The sequence below is a fragment of the Hemitrygon akajei genome, chromosome 32 (assembly GCF_048418815.1).
Source record: "Hemitrygon akajei chromosome 32, sHemAka1.3, whole genome shotgun sequence".
Taxonomy (NCBI): domain Eukaryota; kingdom Metazoa; phylum Chordata; class Chondrichthyes; order Myliobatiformes; family Dasyatidae; genus Hemitrygon; species Hemitrygon akajei.
This window is the reverse complement of record NC_133155.1, coordinates 34568149-34575500: the sequence shown is the minus strand read 5'-3', so window position 1 is coordinate 34575500 and position 7352 is coordinate 34568149.

Here is a 7352-nt window from a genome sequence, read left to right as displayed (position 1 = left end):
TTGAGTGTACTGTCTCCTTGAATTTAACAGTGTACTGTCTCCTTGAATTTGACAGTGTACTGTCTCCTTGAATTTGAGTGTACTGTCTCCTTGAATTTAACAGTGTACTGTCTCCTTGAATTTGACAGTGTACTGTCTTCTTGAATTTGAGTTTACTGTCTCCTTGAATTTAACAGTGTACTGTCTCCTTGAATTTGACAGTGTACTGTCTCCTTGAATTTGAGTGTACTGTCTCCTTGAATTTAACAGTGTACTGTCTCCTTGAATTTAACAGTGTACTGTCTCCTTGAATTTGAGTGTACTGTCTCCTTGAATTTGACAGTGTACTGTCTCCTTGAATTTGACAGTGTACTGTCTCCTTGAATTTAACAGTGTACTATCTCCTTGAATTTAACAGTGTACTGTCTCCTTGAATTTGACAGTGTACTGTCTCCTTGAATTTGAGTGCACTGTCTCCTTGAATTTGACAGTGTACTGTCTCCTTGAATTTGAGTGTACTGTCTCCTTGAATTTAACAGTGTACTGTCTCCTTGAATTTAACAGTGTACTGTCTCCTTGAATTTGAGTGTACTGTCTCCTTGAATTTGAGTGTACTGTCTCCTTGAATTTGAGTGTACTGTCTCCTTGAATTTAACAGTGTACTGTCTCCTTGAATTTGAGTGTACTGTCTCCTTGAATTTGACAGTGTACTGTCTCCTTGAATTTGACAGTGTACTGTCTCCTTGAATTTGAGTGTACTGTCTCCTTGAATTTAACAGTGTACTGTCTCCTTGAATTTGACAGTGTACTGTCTCCTTGAATTTGAGTGTACTGTCTCCTTGAATTTGACAGTGTACTGTCTCCTTGAATTTGACAGTGTACTGTCTCCTTGAATTTGAGTGTACTGTCTCCTTGAATTTAACAGTGTACTGTCTCCTTGAATTTGAGTGTACTGTCTCCTTGAATTTAACAGTGTACTGTCTCCTTGAATTTAACAGTGTACTGTCTCCTTGAATTTGAGTGTACTGTCTCCTTGAATTTAACAGTGTACTGTCTCCTTGAATTTGAGTGTACTGTCTCCTTGAATTTAACAGTGTACTGTCTCCTTGAATTTAACAGTGTACTGTCTCCTTGAATTTGACAGTGTACTGTCTCCTTGAATTTGAGTGTACTGTCTCCTTGAATTTGACAGTGTACTGTCTCCTTGAATTTGAGTGTACTGTCTCCTTGAATTTAACAGTGTACTGTCTCCTTGAATTTAACAGTGTACTGTCTCCTTGAATTTGAGTGTACTGTCTCCTTGAATTTGACAGTGTACTGTCTCCTTGAATTTGACAGTGTACTGTCTCCTTGAATTTGAGTGTACTGTCTCCTTGAATTTAACAGTGTACTGTCTCCTTGAATTTGAGTGTACTGTCTCCTTGAATTTAACAGTGTACTGTCTCCTTGAATTTAACAGTGTACTGTCTCCTTGAATTTGACAGTGTACTGTCTCCTTGAATTTGAGTGTACTGTCTCCTTGAATTTAACAGTGTACTGTCTCCTTGAATTTGACAGTGTACTGTCTCCTTGAATTTGACAGTGTACTGTCTCCTTGAATTTGAGTGTACTGTCTCCTTGAATTTAACAGTGTACTGTCTCCTTGAATTTGACAGTGTACTGTCTCCTTGAATTTGAGTGTACTGTCTCCTTGAATTTAACAGTGTACTGTCTCCTTGAATTTGACAGTGTACTGTCTCCTTGAATTTAACAGTGTACTGTCTCCTTGAATTTGACAGTGTACTGTCTCCTTGAATTTGAGTGTACTGTCTCCTTGAATTTAACAGTGTACTGTCTCCTTGAATTTGACAGTGTACTGTCTCCTTGAATTTGAATGTACTGTCTCCTTGAATTTAACAGTGTACTGTCTCCTTGAATTTAACAGTGTACTGTCTCCTTGAATTTGAGTGTACTGTCTCCTTGAATTTGACAGTGTACTGTCTCCTTGAATTTGACAGTGTACTGTCTCCTTGAATTTAACAGTGTACTGTCTCCTTGAATTTGACAGTGTACTGTCTCCTTGAATTTAACAGTGTACTGTCTCCTTGAATTTGCCTTACCAAAGTGCAACAGCTCATATTTATCTGGGTTAAATTCCATCTGCCATTTCTCTGCCCATATCTGTAACTGGTCTATATTGTGCTGTACTCTTTGCCAGTCTTCTACACTCTCCACAACCCCACCAGTCTTGGTATCATCCACAAATGTACTAACCCACCAATCTATATTTTCATCCAGGTCATTTACATACAGCACAAACAGCAGAGATCCCTGTGGAACTCCACTAATTACAGACCTCCAGCTGGAATGAGTCCCTTCAACCCTCTGTCTTCTGGTGTGAATTGTGCCTTTGCAGAGTAGGTGAAACTGCAGACATGGTGGTAGAGTGGAGACAGTGAGGTTCTGGAGTTACTGATGTCGAATGATTTGCGAAGAGCAGAGTGAGAGAAAGCTTGAAGAAGTCAATTATCATGGGCAGCAGGAGGAATGTGTAGTTAACGTTGATTCTCTGCCATCAGTACAGCAAGCAGTAGTGACACTTGTCATCTTTTGATTCCATTGGGTACCATTGAGCCTTTCAGCTTATTGCTGTTGGGAACCGTCCATCCTGACCCCAGGATATCACTGCAGGAATCCCTAGTCTAGTCTCTACCATCTCCAGCAGCTGCGTCATATGCCCGCCCTCCAAAAATAAAGCCAGAAGTGGTATGTTTGCTGATAATTGGGAAGTGTTCTGAGCCATACACAATCAATCAGTCTGTGCAACGTTTGCCATGGGCAACATTAACAGGTGTGAGTTTCGACAAACTTCTATAGACGCACGGTGAAGAGTAATCATGACTTGATACGGGAACACCAATGTCGGGAACGGAAAAGTCTACAGAAAGTGGTGGGCACAGTCCAGTCCAGCCCTCCCCAGCACTGAGAATATTTACCAGGAGCACTGCCACAAGAAGACACTTGTACCCCCACCATGCTTCTGTCATCAGGCAGCAGGTACAGAAGCCTTAGGTCCCACCATCAGGTTTAGGAACAGTTATTACCTTACAACCATGATAATATTGTAATTCTTCATTTTCCTGCAAATACCTGCAGGAAAATGAATCTCAAGGTAGCATGTGGTGACGTGTATGTACTTTGAAAATAAGTTTACTTTGACTTTGAGCTGGTGAGTGGCAAGTACCATTTAGATCATACACGTGTCAGATATTGGGCATCCATTAAGACAGGATCTTCCCACTTCCCTTGGCATTGAGATGGGCACTCAATGTTTTAGGTGGAAATCCTTCATCCAGCCTAGATGAAGGGTCTCAACTTGAAGCGTTGTCTGCCCATTTCCCTCCACAGACGTTGCCTGACCTGACCTCCACCATTTTGTATGTTTGTGGCTAGATCTTCTTAATCAGTCACTCATCTCCTGCCTTTACACCATGGATAGGATATACACAAGGTGTGTGGTATGCTCTTTGCTTGCATGGAACAACACTTCCAACACAGTGCAGACAGCAGAAATACTGCTTCATATGTCCAGCAGCCCAGCTCCAATCCCATCTTCCAACACGCTGTGTGGACATTTTGTGTTCTCCCTGTGACTACATTGGTTTCTTCCACCGGTTCTACTTTCCACCCCACATCCCAAAAACATGTGGGTTGATGAGATATTTTGCCACTGTGTATTGTCCCTAGTGCGTCAGTCATTGGTAGAATCAGAACAGAGCTGATAGGATTGTGGGGAGAGTGAAATGGGTTGAGGTGGGATTATTGTAGAAATGGTCAGCACAGACGTGCTGGGCTGAATGGCCTATGCCTCGACACCACTAAGTGCCACCCAGGCAGAAGCTGGCAGGTCCTCCTCCACTGGCAAACATAGTGTCGAGGAGACACAAGAGAGTGCAGGTGCTAGAAAACTGGTGTAACACACAAAGTTCTGGAAGAACTGCGGTTTTAATGTTTCTTCAAAGCTTTGGCTCTTTGTACATCCGCTACCAAATACAAAGTCTAAGTCCGCAGGTACATGGAACGCAACCTCCTCTATGCTCCCCGCCAAGTTGCACGTCCTACCTACCCGTGAAAAGTATCATGGTTTCTTAGAATCATAGAGTACTTCGGTGCAGAAATTGGCCTTTTGGCCCATCTAGTAAATGCCAACCCGATCATCTGCCTGATCCCATCTACCTGCGCTAATAGAGTCATCGAATTCTTCATTATGTCTGGAAACTCCCTCCTGAAGGTGTCCTGGGGCACCTTCAGCAAAATCAAAAAAGAAGAAACTCGCTTTATATAATGCCTTCCCATTACCTTTCATAGTCTCTGAAATTACAGCTGATGAAGTACTTTGACCACGCAGTTTCTGTTTGAATGTATAAACTATGATGGTTCTGGAGGGCAACTCGCCATGACCTTGCCAAGGACAATTAGGGCTGGAGAGTTACGTCCAGCAATGCCCAAATCCTCATGAATGAATGACTGAAGGAACAGATAAAGCTGCTCCATTACACTCAGCACTATAAATAATTTCATTGCTCTTGCAGTGAATCTGACACGCTGCCTGTGCTGCAGTCGTAACAACTTATTCTTTTTAAAGTGACTCACTCTACGTACTGTAAATAGTGAAGTTACCTCTAGGAATTCCAAATCATACTGCAGAGAATAAATAGTGACTTCAATCTCATTAAATCTGACTCACAGTGGTGAGATCCATCTGAGTTGAAGGATTCATAGTGGGTGCACTAGTGATTGCTTAGTCCTAGTGAATCCTGCACACGGGTGAGAAGTCACTCTTATTGGAGTCTGACTCACTCTGTGTAATATAAACAGTGACTGTCCCTTCTCATTTAACAACCTCGATCCGCGCCCTTTCAAGGACCGTGACCCTCACAGTGGTATTTCACCATAGTGGGAAGGCCAACGTCTGTGTCCGTGTCTGAATCCGTATGCAGTTCCTGGTTTGCGGGGGCTGAAGAATGAGACTGTCTTGTGGGTGACGGGGAGCAACAGAGATTTGTATTGTTGCTTATTGTGTTTTGTGTTGTTCTGCCGAGCATTGTGGGTATGCTATGTGGGCAGCGGAATGTGTGGCGACCCCTGCGGGCTGCCCGCTGCACCCCCTCGGATGTGTTGGTTGTTAACGTAAATGGCCCATTTTATGGTACATGCGATAAACAAACTTCAATCTTGAATCTAGTGTCACTTCCCTCCCTGAGACCCTTGAGATGGCAGCTTTGTGTCAGGGTCTCAGTGGTATTCAAGATTAGGACAACTGAGTTAGATTCCGGCTGTTCCATTTATTTTATCATTCCACATTTATAGAATTGTTTTAATGTTGTAGTGCTTCCTTAAAAAATGAAGTGTTTACAAATGCAATAAGGCCATTTGACCAGAATAAGCCACAAGATTGAAGATGGAGTATTGTCTGAGTCAACGAAGATCTAACCTTGGAATCTCACACCTGGCTCTCGATTCTGGTCTTACTCTACATCACTCATCTCCTCATTATAGTGGAAAGTCTGAACATCAGCATATTTTTTATCCTTGAGTAGTAATAATATTTCTTACATTAGCGCAGACAGAGTATAATTGAGCTGTTCTGGAATCTAATCAAAAGTCTTGGCTCACTTTAGTGCAGGATACAGTAGTTTACAAAATGGAATCTAATGGAGGGACTCAGAATATTAAAAATAATATATAATAGATGGACAGAATTTAGTTACAGCCCAGATGCTAAACATGGGATCAACTGACTCATGTATAGGATAATGGTCACCCTGATCTGGTTAACAGTCTGGAATCTATTGACTAAAATCCAGTTGAAGAGGTTGAATGGTTTATATTTGGAATAGAGGATATCTAATTATGGTTTGGAATCTAACTGAGGGGTTCAAGTGGAAAATATGTGGAAAAATAGAAAGGCAGGAGTGAATTACAGACTGCAGTCTAATTGAGGGGTTAGGGTGCATCGTGTGTAGAATAATAAATGGTCAGGAGTGACTTAGATGGTGAGTGGTTCAGTTGTGTTAAATGTAGATTTAGTGTAAAGGATGGCGTTCCGATGATTTATATGCAGAATGATGGATACACCTGCACAAGTTACCAGTCTGAAGATAACAGAAGTGATTGGGACCTAAGTGGATTTTGGGGAATGCATTTCACTGGAATGCGTCTCGTGTTTACGGAGTGATGGATCACAGCTGAGGGCCATTGCACTCACTGAGGTCACACCTGCTCCTGAAAATGTTCGACTAGCTACGTGACTATTTACCTATGTTTGTGTAATTTTAACCAACCCATATTTCCTAGTCATGTCCAGATCTCCTTGCTACGTTGCAGTTCTCTAGCTCTGCCCCAGTGTCAAAGGAGAACACAACCTCTACTCCCAGTTCCCTTTGCAATCCAGTGTACATCCTGCTCAAGATGTGTGCCCGGCCCCTCCATCTCTAATGCCATGACTTGGTTACTACCCCGGCATCATTCTCCCACCTGTTCCTGCTGCTTAGCAACCTCATTTACACAAATACACTCCTGTTCTTCTTTTGCCCCTCATGCTGCAGGCGGTTAGGACGGCAGTGAGGGTCCTCCGCCTCTGCTGGCATTAATGGCCTCCTTCATCGGCTTCCTCTCGGTTCACTGACAAGCACGTCCTGGACAGAACCTCAGCAACACCATCACACAGAGATACACGAGGGTCCTTCATTGCTCTTTGTTAACCCTGAGCTGAACCCCCTAACCTGGAGGATTGGCGGACCTCGCTTAGTCTGGCCCCTTTGACCTGTTTGGCATGAGTGACCCTACCAAGAGCCAAAGCATATAGCCCTGACTCCATCCAGCAAAGCTCTCCGGACATTTGAGGCACGCAAACCTCCAAACCACGACCAGGCTGTGTTCCTCTTGGAGCAGCCTGTCTGTGACCATTCATTGATCTGCTCCTGCAGAGACGCACTGTCTCTTACTGTTGTGCTGCCTGCCTCTCCCTCCCACGTCGTGCCTCTCCCTCCCACATCGTGCCTCTCCCTCCCACATCGTCCCTCTCCCTCCCATATCGTCCCTCTCCCTCCCACATCTTCCCTCTCTCTCCCACATCGTGCCTCTCCCTCCCACATTGTGCTTCTCCCTCCCACATCGTGCCTCCCCCTCCCACATTGTGCTTCTCCCTCCCACATCGTGCTTCTCCCTCCCATATCGTCCCTCTCCCTCCCATATTGTGCTTCTCCCTCCCATATCGTCCCTCTCCCTCCCACATCATGCCTCTCCCTCACACATCGTGCCTCTCCCTCCCACATCGTGCCTCCCCCTCCCACATCGTCCCTCTCCCTCCCATATCGTGCCTCTCTCTACCA